This window comes from Taudactylus pleione, unplaced genomic scaffold (assembly GCF_031769625.1).
Source record: "Taudactylus pleione unplaced genomic scaffold, aTauple2 ptg000195l, whole genome shotgun sequence".
Classification (NCBI taxonomy): domain Eukaryota; kingdom Metazoa; phylum Chordata; class Amphibia; order Anura; family Myobatrachidae; genus Taudactylus; species Taudactylus pleione.
The window spans coordinates 634,102-661,267 of NW_028284597.1; positions in this window are offsets into that span (position 1 = coordinate 634,102).

The following is a 27,166-nucleotide window of genomic DNA, read 5'->3' on the forward strand; positions in this document are numbered from 1 at the left end:
AGACCATCGCGACCATCGGGCTTGCGACGAGACCTTTGTGGTAGGGTCTCGTGGCCGCAAGCCCCAGAGAGATTTCGGCTCTAACAGAGCCGGAATCTCTCCACTGACATCACTCGTGATGTCAGTGGGGCCGCCCCCAAATGACAGGCGTTCTCATGGGAATGCCTCCGTTTGGGCTGCCACCCCCCCTGGCCCGCCCACCAAAGGCGGCGAGCTGTCACTCAACATCGACAGCTCGCCCTCTTTGGTGCGAGACCCCGAGCGACGGAGTGCCAGTCGCTATCCGGGTCTCGCGCATGCGCACGACAGAGCCGGCTCCGTCGTGCGCATGCGCTCTGGGCAGTGGCGTAACTATAAATTTTGCTCCCCCATGCCAAAAAAGTTTCAGGCACCCCCCCACCCAAAGATCAAACACACCCAAAGACTACGTTTAAGGTGTGTGGTTACATGATACAGCAACGTGCCTTTCACATTATGACACACTAAGTAATGCCACTTATAACACAGTGTGCCACACCGGAATGCCCCTTACAACACATTATGCCACACCAGAGTGCCCCTTACAACACATTATGCCACACAGCAATGCCCCTTACACATCCCACACAATAATGCCACATATAACACATAATGACATACAGTAAAGCGCTTATAACAAATTTATGCCATGCTGTAATGCCCCTATTTCACATTATGCCACACTGTAATGCCACATACAACACATTATGCCACACGGTAATGCCCCTTACACATTATGCCACACAGTAATGCCCCTAAAAGCACATTGTGCACACAGTAATGCCAAATACACATTATGCCAAACAGTAATGCTCATTACATCCCACCCTGACAGATCTACTTCACCAACCCTCCTTTCTGGTCCTGCCAGTCCGTCACCTCAGCTCAAGACAGGTTGCACAGATTTTATGTCTGTGTAGAACCAGATTATTGGGAACATAGTTTATAACCTGTAAACTGTGTATCAAATTAGTGCCCCTTATACAGTGCCCCCTGTAGTTGTGCCCCAAAATGCAATGCCTCCTATACTAGTGCCCCTTATGCAATGCCCCCTGTAGTAGTGCCCCTTTTGCAATGTCCCCTGTAGTAGTGCCCATTATGCAATGTCCCCTGTAGTAGTGCCCATTATGCAATGCCCCCTGTAGTAGTACCCCTTATGCAATGTCCCCTGTAGTAGTGCCCATTATGCAATGTCCCCTGTAGGAATGCCCATTATGCAATGCCCCCTGTAGTAGTGCCCCTTATGCAATGCCCCCTGTAGTAGTGCCCCTTATGGAATGCCCCCTGTAGTAGTGCCCATTATGCAGGGCCCCCTGTAGTAGTGCCCATTATGCAGGGCCCCCTGTAGTAGTGCCCATTAAAGTAGTGCCCCCTGTAGTAGTGCCCATTATGCAGGGCCCCCTGTAGTGCCCCTTCTAGTAGTTAGCCCCCTGTAGTGCCCCTTCTAGTAGTTAGCCGCCTGTAGTTAGCCCCCTGTAGTTAGCCCCCTGTAGCTAGCCACCTGTAGTTAGCCCCCTGTAGTTAGCCCCCTGTAGTTAGCCGCCTGTAGTTGCTCCCCCCCTCCGCGCGCACACAAACATACACACACACAAAAGATAAAAACACAAACACTTACCTTTATTCCCACTCCAGTGCTGCTGCCGTTCATACCCCGGCGTCCGCTCCTCGGCACTATGGGATGACTCACGGTGGCTTGGGAGCTGCAAAGTCAGAAAATGGCCATCCAAAAATGGCCACCGCCAAGGAGGATACAGTTGCTGGAGGTCCTTACTGGACCTCTAGTGTCTGTCTCCTCCTTGGTGTCGGACATTTTTGGAAGGTCATTTTCAGGAGATTCCATGCAGACTAGCCGTCCGCCGCCAAGGAGGAGACAGACACTAGAGGTCCTACTGGACCTCTAGTGTCTGTTAGGCCAGCGCAAGTGCCAGGAGAAGATGCTGAAAGCTGCATCTTCTCCCGTGAAACCCCCTTGCAACGAGCATAAACCCCATGGTAACGAGCATGTAACCCCCTGGCAACGAGCATAAACCCCATGGCAACGAGCATGTAACCCCTGGCAACGAGCATAAACCCCATAGCACTGAGCATGAATCCCCTGGCAATGAGCATGAATCCCCCTGGCAACGAGCATGAAACCTCCTGGCAATGAGCATGAAACCCTCTGGCAACGAGCATGGAACCACCTGGCAACGAGCATGGAACCCCTGACAATGAGCAGGTAACTTTAAAGGAAATAGAAGCCTTACTGTGGGGCATAAAATGGTGTCGGGCAAATATATATAAGTGGCACTTAGGTAATAGGCATTACAGTGTGTAGCATAATGTGTAATGGGCATTATTGTGTGTGGAATGATGTAAGTCAATACACCAGGGACGTTTGACTAGTGCACTGCCTTATGGAGGAGCAAGGACAAAATCCAGGTATGGGAAGGGAGGGGGTGCAAAATTGCTACCTTGCACCGGGTGACAGATATCCTAGTTTCAGCCCTGTGAAGATAGTTTATCTTTCACCACCATTCCCTACAGTTTATCTTTCCTAGGACTACTTTGTTGAGAATGCAGGTTGGGCAGACTTCATTGCAGCATTTAGTTCACCTGACTCTGAGGCATCCTCGCAACAAACCGCGAGGCAGCTTCACCCACTAAATTTCATTAACTGCTGCCACAACAAGTCAATAAAACCAGTTATCCATACCACACATTTCTTTCTCAAATTCTTATTTTTGATGTATCTTTCAGTTGCAGACATGTTCTAATGCTAATGGAATTGCACGCAAGTAAAAGCAAAGAGCTAGATATACAGTATCAACGTTCTTCAATAAAACTAACATTTCTGATTACAATGTAATTCTTTGGGGAAAAAGGAAAGGAAATTGCAAAATACGACCTATAGCAAATAACCAGGAAACTCAAAGGGACCGTTGCAGAGTTTAATAAAAGTCTGATGAAATTACACCCAAAACGTGTGCAGCATTTGGCTCCTGACACAGTGAGGGAGCAGGCACAGCAAATACCCTGATCTCCGAGGGCACTCCGCAGCTCTGGGACCACCCGGAGAGACTAAATGGGGAGTTTGGGCCGCATTGCCATGCCTCCTAATCACGTGACCACACCCCTTACAGCGAGGCCATGCCCCCTTTTTTTACCAACGCACGGCTTAGCCGCACGCACTACTCTACTGACCGCACTGGGTGTGGTTATTGGCCCATTTGCTGAGTTGTAGGCACCTCTATAACTGCACCACCCCATCCATACCTTTATTTTTACAGCAATCATCATTATCAGTCATACCATTGGTATGGGGGATCCATCTGAAAACAGGTGTATCTCAGATAAACAACTACGCAATTCCATAGATACACCCTCTCTGATCTTAGCCAACATGAGGATGCTCTGTTACAACCCAGTTGCGCTCATTCAGCTGCAAGTGCCGATTTAAATGAGCTACATACAACCTAACATCACCCATTCTTGCGTGCATTCAACTCAGGAGCATATGTGGTGAAAAACACACAAGATCTATCTGCAAAACAGACTTACATTCAGTGCTGCATCAGCCCCATTGATGGAATTGGGGTGATCTGCTAGAGGGGATTGGGTAGGGGCTACCGACGCTCAGGATCCTGTGGTCAGAATGCCGACAGGGTTAGGATACAGACACTTGTCGGTAAGTATCCTAACCCTACGCCTCCCTCCCCGCAGCCTAAACCTAACCTCCCCTTGCAGCCTATCCCTAACCCTCCACCCACAGCCTAACCCTCCCCCTAGTGCCTAACCCTAACTCTAACCCTCCTCTAACTCCAATACTTACCATCGGAATGCCGGCGGTCCGGATGCTGGCACTGGAATTCTGAGTGCCGGGAATCGGATCCCCAAAGCCGGGATCTCAACTGCATCCTACTACAGGTGTATTTTTAAACTAATCAAAACTATTTATTCATTAACCTTTACTACACTTGCCATTGTCATAACTGGAATCATTCGTTAATTTTTTTTTATTGTTATACAACATCCTTTGTGACTAACCATTGCTTTACTGTATATGACACACTGTCAATATAGGGTTATATTTTAATATTTCCACAGCCACTACTATACTGTATGTTTCTCTAGCCTCCCTGCTGAATTTGCCTAATAATATAACTATTGCAGAATCCAACTATCCACAAAATTAGCATTGTTACTTATTTTCAGGGAACAATAGCACAAGAGCATAACAACCTTCAATTTCCTACAAACTTTACCTTGAGAGAACATGACGCTACACAATGTAACACACAGTAGTCTAACATTTTCTCCGGTAACGTATAATTTATCTCTTTAGAGAAACGCTGATTGCGGACTCCTCAACTACTCTGTTGTTTGTACTGAGTTTGCATTACATCAGATAGGAAATCGTTATATGAATCTTTGGTGTCAGGCTGACTGTCCCCACCTTCCTGATTACTAGTGTCTGAGTGCTGTGTTAAAATCACCCTTCATGGTGTATTTTTACTTTCTCCCAACTGTGTCATCTAGGAGTCATTTAGGTGTTGTGAGATTTCTCGGTGGTTCTAGACAAAATGCTACTTAAATATATTAGTATTATATATAAGTCTGTATGCATTATTCTTACTATTTGACTAAATGGACAAATTACACATTAATCATTGTTTAAAAAATAACGGATTTATGAGAGAACAGTATCCTAGTATACTTACCCATACAAAGTAATAACATGCAGGAAATGTTCTGCTGCTAAGAATTGTGGGTGGAGACAAACAATTAACCAATAAATAGGCAACTAATCCTAAAAAGGGACATATATATGCCTCCAAATTGCACATGTTTTGGAAGAACAGTCTGTCTAGTTTTTAATTCAAATTTTGCTGTTAGATTCTAAGATAGGTGAAAGATAGGGCTGGCTTTACATAAGATGGGGTACAAGGCAAAATCTATGTATTGCACAAAAAGTAATAGTTAGTGTTATTACTTCACAACACGGAGGTCCTGGGTTCGATTCCCACCATGGCCTTTACTGTGTGGAGTTTGTATGTTCTCCTTGTGCTTGTGTGGGTTTCCTCCCAGGTACTCTGGAATCCTCACACACTCAAAAAATACACTGTCAGGATAATTGGTTAATGACAAAAAATAAAACCATGGGGTATATTTACTAAAGTGCGGGTTTTTGCAAGTGGAGATGTTGCCCATAACAACCAATCAGATTCTAGCTATTTTCTTCTAGAAGGTGCTAGATAAATGATAAATAGAATCTGATTGGTTGCTATGGGCAACATCTCCACTTCTAAACACCAGCACTTTAGTAAATATACCCCCTAGTGTGTGTACATGTGGCAGGGAATATTGATTGTAAGCTCTACTGGGTCAGGGATTGATGTGAATGGGCAAAACTATTCTCTGTGGAATATGTGTGCGCTATATAAATAACTAGTAATAAATAAATAATAATAAAAGTAAATGGAAACAATCATGCAAAGAATGCAATACAAAATTGTTGGTCCCATAGGAAAATTCTGCCCACCTTCTCTGTACTTCTCTACTTAGCATGTGTTGAACCGAAAGTCAAAATGCATCACCTCCTGCCCCAGGAGTTAAAGGTGATGGTGATGGTCACGATGGTCTCAACCATTGCGACCATCGGGGCTTGCGACAAGACCCTTGCGGTAGGGCCTCGTTCCCGCAAGCCCCAGTGAGCTTCCGGCTCTTAATAGAGCCGGAAGCTCACCACTGACATCACCCAAACGGCAGATGTTCCATCGGGAACGCCTCCGTTTGGCCAGCCACCCCCCCTGCCTGCCTCCAAAACAGTGCGAGCTGTCGACCAAAATCGTCAGCTGCCCCCTTTTGGTGCGAGACCCGGAGCGACAGAGCACCCATCGCTAGCCAGGTCTCCTGCATGCGCACATCGGAGCCGGCTCCGGCGTGCGCATGCGCAGTGGCCAAACATCGACCCGCTCGCGAGCGAATAGTGCTTGCAAGCGGATCTGAATCAGGCCCTGAGTTCCATCACCTCTAATGGTAGGTGGAACTAGTTCCACCTCCGCCACGTCCCTACAGAGAAGTCCCACAGACAGAGAGCCACTCTGTCTGGCAGCGTCCACCAACCCCTCCTCCTCCTCCACCCGCAGTCCTCCCCTCCTGTCACTCACTTTGTGGGGCCAGCCTGCTTCCCGGTGGCTGCTTTTGCGGCACGACTTATGTGACCTCATGCCATCACCGCCGCTGCATAGTGCACTGAGGAGCCACGAAGAGGAGCAGGGGTGTGCTGGGCAGGGTGCCATCTGCCCCCCGGGCCAGTACATCTTCTGCAATGAGGGCCGCCAGTGTGCACTGCACACACAGATACCTGACGGCTGGGCAGTAAGCAGGAGAGTGCTTCCGATCCCTCTAATTGTGTTTATAACACAATTACAGGCAGATTAATACCTGGGTGCATGGCCATGTGGTGCTGTTTTCTGTTGTTACGGGCCGGAGCTCTCCCCCTGTACCCAGCTGCGTCCCAGCCCTCAACACACTCAGTGGCTGGTTAGTTCAGTTGCTGTCTGTGATCAGGCCCCTCCCCTTTGACCAGACTCATTTAGGGGTCTATTTACTAAGCAGTGTTACGAGAGAGTGAAAAGTGATAAGGTGACAGCCAATCAGCTCCCAACTGTCATCTCACAGGATGTGTTTGAAAAATGACAGTTGGGAGCTGATTGGCTGGCACCTTATTGCTTTTCACTCTGTCTCCTAACACTGCTTAGTAAATAGACCCCTTAGTTTCAGTTTCTAGTGAGTGACTGACAAGTCACCTCCTGCTTCCTATGTTGCATCCCCTTGCCCATCGGCCTGCCACTGCAGCTGTTCAGAGGTGGAGAGGGCTAAGGGGATAGGCACAGGCTTCAGCCACGGCCCGCACACTGTAACTGTCACTGTCACAAGCATAATCAGCAATGCATGGTGCTTTCTGAAGTGGAGGAAGGCGGAGGCTGCACTGTGGCAGTGAGTGCACTGCACTCTGGGGCGTTTCTAGAGAGGAGGGGGCCCGTGTACAGTCTCCGACACGGGCCTCCTCCTCTCTGTCCAACAGCCAGCAGTGCACTGAGCTGTGCGCGGCCAGTGCCAGAGTTATAAACTCTGGGCACTAGAGTGTGCCCAGAGTCTATAGAGTATGCACGGGTCACCAGGAAAATGGCCGCGGTGGCCATTTCCCCTGTACTGCGCTTGCGTAACCGAAGGTGAAATGGCCACGGTGGCCATTTCCAGTCGTTTTTACAACACTGGACACCCGCTCTGACGTGGGACTCCGGAGAGGTAGGTAATACTATTGGTGCAGGGTGTGCGGTGCGGGGCCCCCCAGGACCCAGGGGCCCGTGTGCCCCGCACACCCTGCACCTATTATAGATGTGCCCCTGACTGCACTACATTTAAGGAGCCATTCGGGGGTTCCTTTCTCACACCGACTACTTAGAGGAGAGGATTGTCACTGCTCCCTCTGCACTAGCCACCATCATCTAGCAGCCACATGGAGGACATCAGAGCAGCCCACCACAAGCTCACAGCCTGAGGCTGACAGCAAGTGTGATATTTCATTTGATTTTTTTATGATGTAGCCTGTGTGTTTTTTTTTCTCATCTGGGGGCCTGTGTGTGTGTCTTTTTCATGTGAAGCCAATAGGTGTGTTATTTCTTATGTGGTGGCCAATGTGATTTTTTTATTTCCATATGGGGCCTATGTGTGTTTTTTTCATGCAAAGCCTATATGTTTGTTTTTTCTTGCAGAAGCCATGTACACAGTTAGGGAAGAGGAGGAGCAGCAGACATGAACATAGTCAGTGAATAGGTGGGTAAGTGCCCCAGTGCCTTGCTTTGGTCAGTGCCTTCACTGCTATTAATACAGCCCTGGCCACATACGAGTGTTTACGTATGCCCCGCATGTGGGTGTGTTATCCAGCAGTAGTAAGGAGTGTGCCCTCAGGCTGGGGGGAAGGTGATGCATAATGCCCACTTCCCTCATAGTGATCTATGGGCCTGATTCAGCAGTGCACACTAGTGTTCCGTTGCCTTATGCAGGTGCAGAATGTCTGTCGGCACATCGCTGTCGGTGTCAGTTGAACTACAACTCTCAATGCAGTTCCTGACATGCCTGGAACATGCCCATCACCGGCAGATGGGGTTGATAGGTGTTGCATTTGTTTATAGCTGTTTGACAAAACAATTTTTCATTTATTTTATTGGCTATTGAAACTACAGTCACATTAGACAGATCATGCCTACAAGTTTATTTTTTTGTCACATCCGGTTTCCCATTGCGATGCGCTGATAGAAAAGCCAGGGCCACTTACTTGAATCTGCCCCCCAGGCCAAAAGTTGCCAGCCAGCCCCTGAGCAGGGCCCAGGACAGACACGAAGGTTAGCTGCTGATAGAGGGACACGGGTTGGGGGGGAGGGAATAAACTGCTGGCGGGTGAGGAGAACCAGGCAGGAAGCTGCTTCTATAGGGACACGGGGGAGAGGACAAGCTGCAGGTGGGAGAGGAGACACATGGCAGGGAGCTGCTGGTGGGGGACACAGGTGCAGGGAGCTGCTGGTGGGGGTCACAGGTGCAGGGAGCTGCTGGTGGGGACAAAGGGGCAGGGAGCTGCTGGAAGGACACAAGGGGGTAAGCTGGAGAGACACAGGGAGAAGATGTTAGAGTGAAGACACAGGATTTGCACTAGCGAGATGCGGGGGAGAGCTGATGCTTGTGAAATACAGAAAGATGGTGCTGAAGAGACAGTGGGCATTGGAGGGGAAGCAATCGGGAAGCCAACTGCCTATATACCAGCAGCCGGCTTCCCGACTGTCTTATCCCGGCAAGGGTGAAATGCCGGGCGTCTAGACGCCCGCATTTCCCCGACGCCGGGAGACAGGCAACTATGATCGTGATGCCGGGCGCCGCAAGCGGACAGCCACGGGGGGGAGGGTTAGGTTTAGGGCTCCCGGGGAGGACTTACGGTTAGGCACCCCCCCAGAAGGGTTAGGGTTAGGCTAGGGGGAGGGAGGTTTAGGGTTAGGCACCCCCCCGGGGGACATAGGTTTAGGTTGCGGGGAAGGGGGTGGTTAGGGTTAGGCACTTAGAGGGGGGATTAGGGTTAGGCACTTGGGGGGAAGTTAGGGTTAGGCACCCCTAAGGAGGGTTAGTGGGGTTAGGTTAGGTTAGTGGATACTTACCTATCCACAATCGGGATTTCCAGCGCTGTCAGGCTTCCGCTGCGTCGCACTCTGCTCCTGTCAGGCTGCCAGTAACGGGAATCGAACCGCCGGCCATGCGGCCGGCAGTATTTCATACCCATTCCCATTGGAGAGACGTATGGGGGATGATACTGGTTGGATGCAAGGGGGATGAAGCTGCTGAGATGCAGGGGGGGTGGCGCTGATGAGTAGCAGAGGGGGTGGCACTGTAGAGCTGCAGGGGGGTGATGCTGGAGAGATGTAGGAGGATGAAAAATAATTAGGAGCTACACTAATGATGTAGAACATTTTTTTTCTTTTTAAGTGACTTTACATTGTAGTCTCAGCTGAGGAGTGCTAAAAAAGCATATAAGACAAAGTGAATGACCCACATTTTTATTCACTTTACAAATTCCTATACACAACAGTGTGTGTAAAGAACAGTTTTCACACTTGTTCTGACATCTTAGATTAGCTCTGCCTAGCGTGAGGGGGGAGTAGGTGGCTGAGGAGAGGAGTTTCACTACCTCTCCAGGACCACTTTAAGCACTACCCTGTCCATGCTTGTGTCTTGGGCAAGGTGCTGGTTTGGGCACTAATTTTTTCTGTCCATTTGTAAAAAAATTAAAAACACATAAAATGGGCAGAGAAATCTATGCCACTGCAATTTATGCTGCATAATGGATGATCCAACACTGGCTCAGAAAGCAGAGTGGGGCTGGCATAGCAATTTGATCTCCATCACCTTATGGGTACCATAGTTGTTACACCCCAAGTGATTATTATACAGTATTTCCACACCTATTAATTAATATCTTGCCATATTAATCTGTCTACACTTATCCTGGCCACATCATCTTTTGACCAATCCCCTGGCCCTCACCCCATACTCCCCACTTTTCTGTCCCATGGCAATTTATCTATGTCCTGTGCAGTGGGAGCCATTAATATGGGAGAAAGGATTGGGGTTCCAGCCCAAGGTCCATGACAAAGATGGGACAGACCATCCATGAATATTATATAGCTGCATAGCTGAATTTTGTTTTTTAATTAACTTCCGGAACATTTTACTGCTTAGCTTGTGACTCTAAGTATATTATGTGAGATTATGGGGTATACATTTGAAGCAACTACTTCCACTTATTAGCAGATTTAATCTCAAAATTTAAAGATGCACTAATATTAGGTGCAAAAGTTGTCAAATCTGCCATGAAGTGCCAAATTGCATGAGTTGCCGCTTTGTGAATAAAACCCTTTGTTTCAATGGAATTGGGAGCATATATATACTGAAATGTATTATTTGTAAGTATTGGTATATATCACTTCTAACAGTGATAACTAACAAGGCCTAGAGAGTGAGAATAGATGGTGAGATTAGAATCTAACACATATTAAAAAAATATGGTACCTTGCAGTTCGACAATACTGAAAAATAGGGACAAACTATGGGAAAAAAATGTTCAAGGAAAAATTTAAAAAACCTGTGTCTGCCTAGAAAATAATTTAAGGACAACTGGCAAATATATTGAGTAAATACAAATACTATGGAGACTATTCAATCGGATACAATTGGAACTTTTTGGGCCATGTGAAAATAGAGCATCTTTTCATGTCCAAAACACCAGTTAAATGCCTGTTATCCCCAAATAAACTAATGTACCTGGACAAAGACAGAATACATTTCTAGCTTTTCCCAGCATATTCCTCTTGTTTGTTTGATGACCAATCACAACGCTCTTCGCTCAGAGACCAATTTTATTTGAATACAGCCGCACCTTTAAATATGACTTAACATAGCTCCCAAACTGAGCAAACATTACTGAAGTCCTATTTTATTTCAGATGCAATGGTCAAGGTGGGTTTTCTAGGTGAATTGGTGTTTGGCACATTTCCTGTATTTAAAATATTTGTGTGGCAATTCACCTAATTGTATTTCCCTCATTGACTGGACTTTCTCCTTCGGTCATCACAATAACCTAAAGATAAATGGCAGCCAGACTAGAGGAGGTACAGGAGACGTAGAAAGGTCAGCTGACTCTTGGTTCCTTTATTCAGCTCTCACCTAATAGCCATGACTGCAGGAGAAAGGTGACTGGTTTCAGAAATAGTTTGCAGCTGTTTCAGACATCTCTCATGTCTTAAGGCCCCCATACATCAGCAATTGGTTACAGCAATCGTGCAATTTGCAATCGATTGTGTATAAAAATCTTTCCCTTTTTCAACCGATTGTGGTATCTCTGCAATCTGCAATCGATTGAAAAAGGGAAAGATTTTTATACACAATTGATTGCAAATTGCACTATTGCTGCAATCAAATGCTGATGTATGGGGGCCTTAAGATATGGAATAAAGATTTATGCATATAGGTGAAGGTAGTGCTCCGAAAACTGTTAGAGGAGAAAGAAAGAGAAGAGAGAGGGGTATATCTGCTAAAGTGCAGGTTTTTAGAAATGGAGATGTTGCCCATATCAACCAATCAGATTCTAGCTATTATCTCTAGAAGGTGCTAGATGAATGTTAAGTAGAATCTGATTGGTTGCTATGGGCAACATCTCCACTTCTAAAAACCTGCACATTAGTAAATATACCCCAGAGAGAGAAGAGAGAGAGAGAGGGGCCTAATCATGAACACATAAAATTCGATGGAGGTAATTAGGTTTAGAACTCGCATGGAGTTCTACCTAATTAACGGAGGAATTCATCATTCCTCCTCTCCATAACTATCTATTCCGAAAAGCTGTCATTTTTGTGATGACAGCTTTTCGGGAAATAGATACTTTTCCCTATCTGCTCTAACTTACCGCAGCATGCGCTGTTACATTCACAAAAGCAGCGCATGCGCAGCACTGCCTACAGCTGCGGTAATTGTCTCCCCCCTCCAACCCTCTGCTCAACTCACCCCTGTCCTATACTTACCTGGCCGCTGCAGCCGCCTCAGGCTCCATCTTCTGTGCTGACACTGTGTTCTCCCGGCAGAGTACAGCAAAGTCTATAAAAAAAAACTACTTTTTTTTCATTCTAAACTTTACTGTGTTCTCCCGAGAGAACACAGTGTCAGCACAGCAGACGGAGCCTGAGAAGTGACCAGAGTGACGGAGGGAGCCGGCGGTGAATCTGGTCAGCTGACAGCAGGTAAGTGTCACCTGCTATACGCCACCTGAGAGTGGTGTATAGTAACACCATCAAATTCCAAAAATACATAATTTTTGGGAATTTGATGAATAGCCTGATTTCCATATGCCCATACTAATGTACTAATGTATGGGGAGTATGGAAACTAACACAGGCAGACTTAACCAGGAGATATTAGAGAAATTTCCTGTGTTAAGTGTCTTTATGAATACTAAAATAACAGTAATTAACGAAAAAATGTCCTTAAAAACTTTGATGAATAGGCCCCAGACAGAGAGATTGAGAGTGAGAGAAAGAGAGAAAGGAGAAGGAGAGTGAGAGAGAAAAGAGAATAGCCCCTGACTGAAAAAGCTCTTAATAAAGAGATAGATACTACTGTACCTATACAGAAGAACAGAACATTTCTCACAGCGATCAATAAGTGGTTTAGCCTCCAGCAAGCAGCAAAAAATTAAAAGACAGTAATTTCTCTAGGTACCAGATTAAGGTCATATTATTTCAATTCCAGCTGTGAGGTAGCTATGCCCCTATGCTGGATCCTAAAATTAATTGTGTGTGAAACTGACAGTGCAGGGGTTGATGTGAATGATTACATATTCTCTGTAGAACACTGCATAACATGATCGCCACTATATTTATAGCAAATAGTTATTATAATAAATAATATTATTGTACTTAACTGGCAGTACTAAATTGCAGCAAGATGTTGTAGATTGAAACAACAATATTAATAAATGTGAACAGCAATTTTCAAGTGCGACAGACCACAACACTGTATATATTTTTTTTAAAAGAGTTGCTAAACCAAGCACAACACAGTGATCAATAAATGTGTTAGTCAAAAATATCTAGTGGGCAAGAAAATAAAAATTAATAATGATATTAATATAGGTCAAATAAATTGTATGAATTTCAGGCGCTGTACTGTACTCTATAACTGCGCTACACCTACACCTAGGCTGCCCTGAACTTGCTGTACACAATTGTAGCCTGCTGTGCACACAGTCTGAGAAAAAGGGCCAAATGTAATAGGGTGAGAGTTTAAAAAATGTGAGAGATTAGCAGTAAACTCTCACACTTTTTAAACACTTTTTAAACTCGGCCAATGTAATAGAGTCCGAGAACATGCAAACTCCCATGTTTTTAGACTTAAACTTTCACGATTTAAACTCTCATCCAGATTGTTTCCCATTTTGAAGATAAAACTCGACCAATGTGAGAGTCTACTGCTAAACTCTCACATTGTCTAAGCTCTCACCAGGGGCGTCTTAAGAGAGGAGGGGGTCCGTGTGCATTCCCCGTGCAGGGCTCCCTCCTCTCTCGCCGGTGACCGGCAGCCGACTGACGTGGCTGGCTGGCTACCGCAGGAGCAGTAAACTCTGGGAATTAGAGTGTGCCCAGAGTCTGCTGCGCATGCGCAGAATGCTGGAAAAATGGGCGCAGTGGCCATATTCCGGTGTTCTCTGCAGTGCTGACACCCGACGCGGAACCACGGACAGGTGAGTTTTAAATAATATGGGTGCAGGGTGTGCGGTGCGGGGCCCCCCTGGACCAGGGGGCCCATGTGCCCTGCACCCATTATAGATACGCCCCTGGCTCTCACCCTATTACATTTGGCCCAGAGATCTAACCATCAGCAATTTGTAAGTATGTCTAATTACATACTTTTATGAAAGACAATTGCTTAATCCAAAAGGTCTGAGCTATTTTCTCATTAAATGAAAGGTGTGTTAGTCACTAGCCAGTGGGCCAAAACAAAAGACTAATAATCAGTTTTAGCATTAATATTTCTGCAATATCATTTCAAGATCAATAGATCTCCACTGCTGTATTTATTACTTTTGCAATGCAATCTTTTCTCAATTCTATCTTTACCCCTACCCCAATCACACTACACCACAGAGCAGAATAAATTGACCAATTTCATCCTAGCTGTATTTATAGACTAGGGAGACAGCACAATACAAACTTACAACTACAGTTTGGCATTCAGTACAAAAGCTGAGCTGGAAGGTTTTATCGCAGGAACTGTGCACCTCTGCAAAACAGCTCATTCTGGCGTCAGACTCAGTCGTCTCTGATGTTATATAAGGGGAGGCAGATCCTACAGTATATCAGAAAGCTGTCTAGCTGAGAAATTATCACTTTAAGCATATGCATATATATATATATATATATATATATATATATATATTAGGGATGTGCGCCGACCCCGGTGTTTTGGTTTTGGATCTGTATCTCCTTCAAGGTTTTGGATCTGGATTTGGTTTTGCGAAACCACCCTCAAGTGGTTTGGTTTTGGATCTGGATTTTTAAAAAAAAAATAGATAAGTTTTAAAAACAGCTAAAATCATGTAATTTATGCGATTCAAAACCCGAAATTCGGATTTAAAACTTGAATTCCGAACCGCAAAAAGAACAGAACCGTGACCCAGATTTACCCGGATCTCCTCAGGAGATCAGAACCGCGACTCGGTCTGACCTGGATTCACGAAATTTGGGTGGATTCAGATTTCTGTAGAACCGAACCGCACATCTCTAATATATTTATATATATATATATATATATATATATATTATTATTTTTTTTCTTTAAAGAGAACTTGGTGTACAGTGACAAACAGTGCTTATAAGGTAGTAAATAAATAAAATCATACATTAGTGGGTATCAATCTAGAAGTGTGCATTCATCTAATGGTATACAAAAAACAAAGATAAAATCAATAAAAAAGAGAGGGAATGGGAGCTGGACATAAGGTAGTGTAATGAAAGTATCAGTGCAATCTGTGCAAACATAAATTATATATACAAAATATTTTAATTAATACAAAAGTGTAGCTATGAATAGGATCACTGGCTACTTGTATCTAGGATATGTCATATAAGTAACAAATGTAGATCAAAGGAATACTACTAAAAATTGGATAGTGTGCTAAAGTGTCAGTGCAATAGTACAGAAAGGTTATTTAAAACATAAATTTGCGTATTTTAGGATCTTAGTTGAATATCTTTGAGTAAGTTCAAGTAAGGCAGGTAATTGGAGCTCCCAATGCATTTCATCTGTCTCACAGACTTCCTCAAGGCTAATGTTGTGTATATATATATATATATATATATATATACATATGTACAGAAATTGGAACTGTATTAGAGCGCCCAATGTGCTTGTATAACTAATATGTATATGAATACAAAATAATAAGTGTGGAGCCTTAAACATTATTATTTAAGGTGCAGTGCATGGAAATGTGCAAAAATATTGTAACCTAAAAACCGGAAATAAATTATAACTTCAGTGTACTGCTTACTAGAAAAAAGTAATTATACTAAATTTTTATCATAAACTACATTGTGCTCAACAAGTATATCATGAAATACCACTTTCAGAGTATGCTGTATACATATATAAATAAATCGGATCTGACCTCTATCCCTTATTTATCCAAAAAAAAACAATGTTTATACAATAAAGTGCAATATACAATCAGGGTGTTTAATAAAGTGTCAACACCAGTATTTAGTATGCATCAATAATATCACACATTTAAATAGGTGTACATATAAAAATAGATAAAAATGATGTAACAAATGGATCATAAAATAACAAGTAGGGTTAGCATTAGGTAATCAAGTACTGAGCATGATACTTTAAAAAAATAGACATAAATTACATAAAACATTGCATGTGTTAGAATAAAAATAAAAAGCTTATCTGGTAAAAACAATAGTAAATTCATGAAAGGGAAGAGGGGCCTTCAACGTCTGGGTATCGGACTTCTCTTATTTAATCCCTTGATGAAGTCTATTTCAGGTTTTTTGTTTACCATATTTTCGCACATTTCTATGCACTGCACTTTAAATATACATTTTCATCTTATTATATTGTATTCATATACATATTAGTTTTACAAGCACATTGATGCTCTAATACAGATCCAATTCTGTATGTTTTTACCAGCAACAGATTACCACTGTTGCACTTCTTCTGTTTGAGCCAACACCCATACTATAGGGGAGTGCTATATACACATGATCCATTATCCAATACGGGCATATTTCCCACTCATCTTTTTATAAGTTTATTTATAATTAGAGAAATATCTGTTATCTCCTATTCCTACAATATATCTATATATATATATATATATATATATATATATATAGAACAAGCACAATGTCCGGCACTCCGCTTACCTCAATATGACAGCAGTCCCGGTGCACATCCAGAATACCCAGGTATCGTATATGCATAACAATGGATGTCACTCGGATAAAAGACCATATAACAAACTGTGGTAGATCAACGTTTCAGGGCGCAAACTCCTTGATAAAGGGGTTTGCGCCCTGAAACGTTGATCTATCACAGTTTGTTATATGGTATTTTATCCAAGTGACATCCATTGTTATGCATATATATATATATATATATATATATATATATAGAATAAATAAATACAGCGGCACTCCAAGATTCAAAACAATTCAAGATGTCCAACATTTCAGAGCCACCGGGCTCTTTTGTCAAGGAATACAAGTAGAACAAATAGTGTCTTACCTTATATACAAAGTAGTCAAAAGCACCAAGTGAAGTCGGGGGCAGGGGCATTTCCGGCTACGCACACATGTGGCCATCCAGGGGGTCCACTGCCAATGACGTCAACCACTCCTAGCCTGCGTCACCATGGTAACGCGATGCAGGGTAGATCTGATGTCTGACCGGCCCCACTTGCGCTATAAAAAATACAAAGAAAAGTGAACAAGGAGCCTATTACAGACTACAAACACATATAAAGTACATAATAAACACCAATAAAGAAGCACCTATGCAATTTGCTAATAAAACACCAAAATATTATCACAAGGCATATACTTTCAAATGGCCCTAATGGACACTATAATTAAACTCTTAATGGCAATTAGACAAAAATCACATTCTAATAGGAGACACATCCTTAATTTATATATAGAAAAATACAATATCATCCTCTTAACTGGACTAAAGCACTGCCATTAATTAATCACTAAATCAGAAAACTCTGATGTTCATCAAATAGTCTCAAAGCAAAAAAGTCTAAAATAGCACACTCCATTGCATTTTATCATTGAGACCATTTGGTTTAATGGTATTGAGACAATGTATCCACTGTGCCTCCCGTCTTAATAATAATCCACCTCGGTCACCACCCCTGATGGATTTAGGAATACAGTCAATAATGATATGTTTAAATGTTGCTAAGGAATGTTTCGCCTCAAAAAATAACGTGCTACTGGCTGATCTGATGGCTTCCCCATTAATGCTGAGCGTATGGCAGATCTATGTAATGCCATAAGTTCATGAAATTTCCTCATAGTTTTTCCCACGTAGTATTGGCCACATGGGCAGATGATGATATATATTACATAGGTACTCATACATGTGAGTACATGTTTGATGTTGATTTTGGCTCCTGAGTGAAGATGAGAAAACGATGACCCCGTAATCATGTGTCTACAAGTTGTGCAGTCAATGCACTTATAACACCCTGGTCCCTTCTTCAAGAAACCATTGGCACCATAGGCAGTAGTGGCTTGCTGTTTGGAGTGCCGGACTGCATATATTTGTGTGTATATATAATGTTCAATTGAGCTTCTGCTTACCCTATAAAACATCACATATAGGAATAATATTGTAAGGTACATTATATTCAAATAACTTTATCAATAATAATAATAATAACAATATTATTATTATTATTATTATTATTATTATTATTATTATTATTATTATTGTTAATAATAAGGTGTAACCACAGCTCAGCAAATTTGCTGCTTTACATGAACTGCAGAAACCTAAAGTGAACACAATACAGTTGCTCTTTAGTTGTATTAAATTTTCTCTTTTGTTATGCTCTTCTCTTGCTTTCTGTAAATGTGTTATAATTAGCCATAGGCCTTGTGGTATCAGGGTGACGGATAATCTGCTGGAGCTGAGATTTTTGGCTTCTCTGCATTCACATTATGAGTTAATGACCCACTGCCCAAAGCAGCTGAGACCAGCACTACATTTTTTTTTACCTTAAAGCACATGTCTATTGCAAGAAAAGAGATCGATCGATGGGAAACTCAAAAAAATACTGTGCTTACCAACACCTGAAAGTAAAAGCCTTCTTCTTCAAAAGAAGCACAGAGCTTTGTTACACAGGTTATGTCTCACACTGTTTTATGTTCAAAGTGTTGTCAGATATCCTATTGCTTTGAGTTTCTTTATAAGTATATACTGCTAGAAAAACACAGGTAATATTTATGGTATTGTAACACAGTTATGGCATCATCATGTCAATAATTATTAAGCAGAGGAATAATGGCAATTTGTGTTGGTGGCCACATGAAGTTAAACAGTTCATTTGGGTGAAATGCGTAGTTATATACGGTAGAAACATAATTGAACAGGTTTATCACACAAAACTTCCTAAGGTACCTCAAAATAATATAACTTTTTCCGACAAAATAACAAGAAATGACTAAGAGTTACTGGAGGCATACCTGTAAAAGTTTGGAGCATGGAATAATCAGTTAATGCCTGCCCCCTCATGCTTCCTGCTTCCTTATTCTATTACTATCACCTGCCAAAATAAGCTTAATGTGCCTTTCTTTTTTGGGTTTATATTAGTACCAGTAGCAGTAGCGAAACATATGCCATAAAACATTTAATGAATGCAACATTTAGGCTACAGAGTTCTGGAGATTCCCTCTACTCCTTTTAAAAAAAAGACATGGGGATTTTTTGCAACTATAAACCTATCAAATTACATGTATCAAGACCTTTCTGCATGGGACCAAAACATGGACAAGTGTGGCTATAAGCCTATCTGTAGGCCATTGCACTGGCTTGTGTGGAAGTGGTTTATTGGCTGGTGAGAAGAATTTATTCAAGTAAGAAACCATTTACAGTATGTACAGTTCACATACATCTATCCTCTATGTGCTACAAGTCAAGTTACACATAATGTGTGATCGCCCTGTGACTCGATAGTGCCAAGCGTCTTTCCATGCGACTTTTAATCTTCCCATGCATCTTATTCAAACAGCGATGTGCATGGAGTACACAAGCCACTTCTGTTAATTCAAATGATATGCAGCATGCCTATATTCTGTGTGCAACTGCTGTTGTATCTGCTGTGCGAAAATAACACACTGGAAGGTAAAAATGAGCATGTAAAGATGCTCGGCGCTACCGAGTCACACCATGACATGGCACAACTAGAAGGGCTGTTTAACGCGGAAGGAGTCTAGATGTATGTGAACAAATCTGTATGTCACATACAAAGTAAGCACAGGTGGTGCCATAGGTCACATATTTTCCATGGGCAGGGGCCATAAATATTATTTCCTTTCATTTTAGTATCTATTTTATTGTATCTATTTTAGTATCTATCTATTGTGCTTTTATATTAGATTTTTAGAGATAAAAATTTAGATTTCTCTAAAGACCCTGCCCCAGTGAAGCTTTCACTCTAAATGGGATGTAGTTATATACCGATGATTGGGATGCCGGTGGGTGAAATCCCGATGTGGGAATCCTGACATGCGGCCACAACACCGGTGCCAGATTCCCGATATCGGGTGAGATGCCGACACTGGAATCCCGACAGCCGGCATCCCGATCGGAAGTATGGTGCCTCGTATTAGCTGTTAGCTGCAGGGGGGAGGTTTAGGTTTAGGCATCACGGGGTGGGTTAGGGTTAGGCTGTGGGGGTCTGAGGCTAGGTTTAGGCACCCTCAGAGGTGGGTTATGGTTAGGCACCATCAGGGGGAGATTAGGATTAGGCACTACCAGAAGGGGTTAGGGTTAGGCATTAAGGGGGGAGGGTTAGGTTTAGGGAGCAGGAAGGTTAGAGTTAGGATGCAGGAAGGGAGGGTTAGGGTTAGGCACTAAGGGGGGAGGGTTAGGTTTAGGGAGTGGGAAGGTTAGGGTTAGGATGCAGGAAGGGAGGGTTAGGGTTAGGCACTAAGGGGGGAGGGTTAGGTTTAGCGAGCGGGAAGGTTAGGGTTAGGATGCAGGAAGGGAGGGTTAGGGTTAGGCACTAAGGGGGGAGGGTTAGGTTTAGGGAGCGGGAAGGTTAGGGTTAGGATGCAGGAAGGGAGGGTTAGGGTTAGGCACTAAGGGGGGAGGGTTAGGTTTTGGGAACGGGAAGGTTAGGGTTAGGATGCAGGAAGGGATGGTTAGGGTTAAGGAGTGAAGGGGGAGGATTTGTATACTTACCTACCTCCTGTCAGGATCCTGTGCATCGGGATGCTGCTGTCGGTCTTTTGACCGACAGCAGCATCCCTACTGCATCCCTACTGCCAGTCTCCCATACCCAACCCCTCTAAATACTCTATCACACAACACACACATTGTGCTTAATTTCTTCAGAAAACAATTAGTGTAACAGTATATCTTTGGAGTGTGGGAGGAAATTAGAGGAAATTAGAGCCCTGGGAGGAAATGCATGCACACAGGGGGAGAGCATGCACACTTGTCCAATTCTAAACTTCATGTGAACTTCAGAGATCCCCAGAGCAAAAAATTTAAAAAATAGGTTCTTTAGAATCTGGCACACCCATCCTTATTTGTAAGACTCATGAGCAATTGCTGGGACACTGATGCTCTTTAGATGCCTACCACCAGATATATTCTTTATATAGTGTATAAGTTCCATTATGCACTACCATATTTATAATGCCACTCCTTGTAAAACTACAGGTTTGGCCTGTTGCTTATGATGGAAGTAAAAGACTGAGCACTGTCCATTCATTTTTTTCTTCTAGATTTACAGTATGTAACAAACTTTCTTAAAAAAAATGCTCTCAATTTTCCATCAGCAAGATGACTTTTTTTTGGTCATTTCCACTGTGGAATTTTACACTTTAGTTTACAATGGGTTATTTGCTAAAACCTGTACAGGAAAATATGGAAGTGCCAGCAACATAGGTTACAGATGTATAAACTGTGTTACCTTAGGCTCTGTGGTCTTACTGTACAGTACATTAGGTGAGAGCGTTATTGAATGACAGTGGCACTATTAACCACTTAACTGGCTCATTTTTTTCTTACCAAAAACTGTACGGAAATTGTTTTTTTTTCATTTAATTCATATTTTTAAAAATGTATTTGAATATTTTTGGTAATAGATCCCAGTGGCATAATCCCCCCTACCCACCAGTGCTCAAGGCCCTCACCGTGGCATTACCCCCACATACGTACTATATATATGTATAATGACCTCTCTGAACAGGAAACATTTTGTGAGGCATTTGCCAAACCCTAGCCCCCTTTCCCCTCACCATGTCCTTGTCACAACTCTCGGATGGATTGTGGATGCGGCCCGTATTTAGGGAATTGGCTAGACCTATGCCTGAGGCGCGGAGTCTAATGTGCTGGTGGTATTCACCAGGGACCCTCACAAGAAAGTATGGACTTGGCTGAGTCCGACACACAGTTCGCAGCCCTCAGGTTAGTCTCCCCTATACAGGTGAAGGTGAACACTGGATTAGGTGCAGTAGAATAAACGTAGTCAACAGGCCGGGTCAAAACCAAGACAAGACGGTCCCAGGGAGTAGACGAAAATGGGTCACAGGGAGTAGCTGAAGTCAGAACCAGATATCAGGAGCAATACAAGGGGTCAGACGAATTCGGAGTCACAAACAAGCCAAGGTCAAGATCAGGATAACAGGTAAGTACTAGGAACGCTGGAGTATGGTATGGAGCCTATACTCTGGCACCTGTCTGGTGCCAGAGACTTCCTTTAATAGAGTAAGTTCAAATGAAGTCACGTTTGGCGCGCCTGTCACTTTAAATCTCTTGCAGGTCAGTGCGCGCGTGCTCATAGGAGAGCTGAGGCCGCCTGCACTTCCAGCCAACGTGAGGGGGACCCAAAGCGGACGTCACAGCAGCAGACGCCGTGACTCCCCGCCTGCTGCCTGCCGCCGACAGAGATTCCAGTGCTGCTGGACCCGGTAAGTGGTAGCCGGTGATCGGTGCAATGTGACACCCCTAGAGCACAGCGGACTGTGTGTCAGGGGCAACTTATCATCCGCCCCCCTGCAGCAGCTTATCTCTGCACATGCACTGAGCATATTAGTGCAGATAGCTATATTTCTGTGAAATGCTCATGAAGAGTTATATAACTATAAAGGTTTGGATCATATTGGGGACTCTAAAATGTATGAATAGTTGAAACTTAGGCCCTGATTCAGGGCCGACCCTCCTACTTTTTGTAGCGGCCTCCTGGCTGCTCACATAGCTGTGGGTGACCACCCACCGCAATAGCGAGCGGCCAAAATGATGGTCGCGATGGTCAAGACCATCGCGACCATCGGGCTTGCGACGAGACCTTTGCGGTAGGGTCTCATCTGCCACAAGCCCTGGAGTGCTTTTGGCTCTATCAGAGCCAAAAGCACTCCCACTGACATGGGAACGCCTCCGTCTGGGCAGCCACGCCCCCGGCACACCCACCAAAGGGGGCATGCTGTCAATCACCATCGACAGCATGCCCCCTTTGGTGCGAGACCCATAATGATAGCTTGGCCATCGTTATTCGGGTCTCGCGCATGCGCACGACAGAGCCGCCTCCGGCAACACTTGGGCAACATCGACCCGCATGCAAGCGCACAGAGCTCGCGAGCGGGTCTGAATCAGGCCATTAAGCCCTTAGCATCTACAGTTTCTACACTGCATTTATGATCACCCTCACAGTAGGACATGTTTATTTACTTCTGGATAAGATTGATTGATTATGCTAACATTGTGATAACTGGAATGTAATAACCCTTTGCATACTGGGGAAGGCTGTGCTAATCCTTAGGAACCCCTTGCAGAAAATGCATGGCATATCAGACATTAGTTTGGAATGCATATCTACATTGGAATAGATAGACTGCAAAATTACTTAGACTATAAGAGGTATATTTACTAAAGATATATTTTAATCGATTTTAATCGATTTAAAATCAATCAAAATCAATTAAAATTGATGTTGTGTTTCTGGGGATAAATCACACATTTACTAGCAGACAACTTTTGATTTAGTTTTTTAAGTATTAGTAAATGTGTGATTTAGCCCCAGAAACAATACATCGATTTTGATCGATTTTAAAATCGACCTTTAGTAAATATAACCCTAAATGTCATGAAGGGGTGGGCAAAAATTATATTTAACTTTAAAGGTAATAATAATAAAAATTATGTTTATGGTGATGGTAGATGATTATGATGTATTCCCAGTGACAACAGAATGGTTTTCACTGACTCTCACTAGATACTGTTGTTTCCTTTTGTTCACTATAAGTAAACTGACAAATGGGCTTTTACACTGTCCATGGGAAAGGATCAGACTCTACCAGCTTTCTGCTTTTGGGGTTCATCTCCCCCATTATTCTGCAGACTGATTATATTTCTAACAAACCTTCCTATACTGTAATAAAGTGATGTATATATAAAGGGTGCAGGGTGTGCTTTGTACATGGGCCCCTGGGTCCAGGGGGCCTACACAGCACCCATTGCATAATAATCTCCTCTATAAAATACCACATTGGCACAAGTCACTTGGAAAATGACATGGCAGCAATTTTCCAAGTGATTTGCTCATGCTCAATAGACAAACCACAGGAACATGGTGCCTGGGCCGCAACTAGGGGGGGGGGGCTGGAGGTGCACATGCACCGGGTGTCGGATTGCAGTGGGTGAAAAAAGCTGACTCGAGGTGGCTTTGGGGCTACAGACTCAGAAAACGGCCATTCAAATATGACTGCCACCAAAGAGGAGACAAATGCTAGAGGTCCTAACTGGCCCTCTAGTGTCTGTCTCCTCCTTGGCGGCGGGCATTTTTGGATGGACATTTTCAGCAAATTCCATGCGGACTAGCCGTCCGCATGGACTCTGCTGAAAGCGGCCATCCATAAATGGCCGCCGCATAGGAGGAGACAGATGCTAGAGGTCCTACTGGACCTCTAGTGTCTTTTAGGCCAGCGCAATGAACACAGCGTTCCCGGCACTGGGAATGCTGGCGCTGCCCGGAGAAGATGCTGAAAGCTGCATCTTCTCCCGTGAAATCCCCTGGCAACGAGCATAAACCCCATGGCAATGAGCATAAACCCCCCCGGTAATGAACATGAAACCCCATGGCAAGAAGCATAAACCCCATGGCAACGAGCATGAAATGCCCTGGCAGCAAGCATGAAACCCCATGGCAATGAGCATGTAACCCCTGACAATGAACAGGTAATTTTAAAGTAATTAGAAGCCTTACTATGGGGTTTAAAATGGTGTCGGGCAAATATGTAAGTGGCACTTTGGTAATAGGCATTACAGTGTGTGGCATGTGTAATGGGCATTATGATGTGTGGAATAATGTAAGTCACTATCCCAGGGACGTCTGAGTAGTGCACTGCCTTATGGAGGAGCAAGGACAAACTTCAGGTACAGGAAGGGAGGGGGCACAAAATTGCTGCCTTGCACCGGGTGACAGATATCCTAGTTTCGGCCCTGATGGTGCAGACGCCATGTTCCCGAAGCCCTGCACATTTGCTGTAGATTCTGGCATGGTGCCAAGTCTTGTCCCCTGCTCCGCCCACTAGAGAACAGGGGGCCCACACAGAGACTGCACACAAGGCCCCTCATCTCTTAATACACCCTTGATGTAACACTATGCTTCTCGTCATGTTAGTAGCCTACGCTGGTATGAAAAATAGCACTGTGTTACTGAGAAGTTTATTGAGACAGGTAACCAACCATGTGATGCATATTTTCCATGCATTCTAAGGGTGAGATGTATCAAAGCTTGGAGAGAGATTTAGTGGAGAGAGATAAAGTACCAACCAATCAGCTACTAACTCATTTTTCAAACACAGTCTGTAAAAATGACAGTTAGAAGCTGATTGATTCGTACTTTAACTTTTTCCAAGCTTTGATACATCTCTCCCTAATTCCTTTAAAACAACCATTACTACTTTTTGGGTGTAATTTACACATTCATTTCATACAGTATGATAAAGTTTGTTTGAAGTTTTTTAGCCTGTTGTCAACTTTCTAAAATGCACTGGGGTTTTTTTGAGCAGCAGAGATTTTGGGGTATATTTACTAAAAGGTCGATTTTAAGTTATTTTAATTGATTTAAATCGATCAAATCGATTAACGTCATTGTTGTGTTTCTAAAGCTAAATCACACATTTACAGTACTAATACTTGAAAAACTAAATAAAAAATTGTCTGTTAGTATATGTGTGATTAAGCCCCAGAACCCCAACATCGATTTTGATAGACTTTAAATAGATTAAAATCGATCTTTAGTAAATATACCCCTTTCAATCATTTGTTTGTTATTATGTTTCAATATTGATTGGGAAAGCTAAAACTGGCAAGTGGCTTTGGCTAAATACAATACAGCCATTAAATGGAAGGTTATGGTAGAGTGTAGAATATACTAAAATTTTCAGTTGGAAATTGTGCCCTTTATCTAATGTACTAAATGGATAAATGTTGTTTATATTTTCACATTAACTGGACTATAAGCCGTTTTATGGAGGATAACAGTTGGGCAGCTCTCTAGAGAGAAGTTTACAGTTATTACAAATGCACCGTGGAGCCCATTGGCAATAAACAATCTTTACAATATGTTGCTAAATTATGTTCTTTTGACACTTGAAGTGGGTTTACCAGGCTACAGATTGGCCTAAGCAAATAACTACTATAGATTAATTGTCATCTGTCAGATCCACACTGTCTCGCAGAATTAATCATTTGCCTGATCTCATTCAGGAGAAACTTCTTATTTAGAAAACTGTCACAATGAGGAAAAACAAGTACATTCTAATACCACTTTGTTTAGCGATAACAAAAATTGTATGCACAGTATGGAATGTGCTTACATAATTATTGATCGTCTTTTACAATTACTAAGTTGCACAAACGCAGGACGAACTTTACTTTATTAAGACAGGTTGTTACGGAGAGGCAGTGTTGTCTCGGTAATGATGAAATGTGCTTTTGTGCATAAATACTGTAAATCTCTAGGTAATGAGAAGCAGTTTATACACCTTGGTGATATGCAGGTGCTTTACTATCCAACTAATTTTCACAGCTTGCTGAAAAAGAAATCACATCATCATTTTCAGATTTAGAATGTAAGAATGCTCGTAAACACACAATTAAAAGGGCTGCTAGGTCTAAAATAAAGGTGATGGAATATAACATGGTGTCTTGTAACCTGTACGAAATATTGCTAAACTTGCTACAGTATAACCTTAAAATACTTAAGCAGGTTTCCACTTTTGGATTATTCCTTTTTAAATAAAAATAGGAGTTTAGCCCAAGGAGCTTCCCTTCTGGAGTAGAAAAAAAGGTTTCATAACTTAGCAGCAGTTGCACACAAGTCCGTTTTGTGGACTGAACAGCACTACACAATTTTATGCCAAACATACACAACAACAGGCGATTCAGACTTGTACGCAATTCAGACGAATCTGTAATTGCGGCTGAGGAAGTGTAAGTGGGTGGAATCATGGCTAACGGCCTGATTTAGAGTGCGACGCAGCTGCAATGCAAAAATATGCAAATATCGCAGCCGCTGGAAGACACTCACCTGCGGCTTTGCAATTCCAAGCAGCTACATTAAATGTCTCAGCATCTGATGCAGTATTGGTTGCAGATCATTCGACTGTTGCAGTCCTGAGTGAGTCTATGGTCCCACAGAATGACCATGGGAACTGAGGTGGCAGAGATATATTCCTTGCAAACAGAATCGTGGTCACAGGGTGTGACACCCTCTGGAAAGTGCAACACACCTGTGTTCTTTGCCTCCACTCCC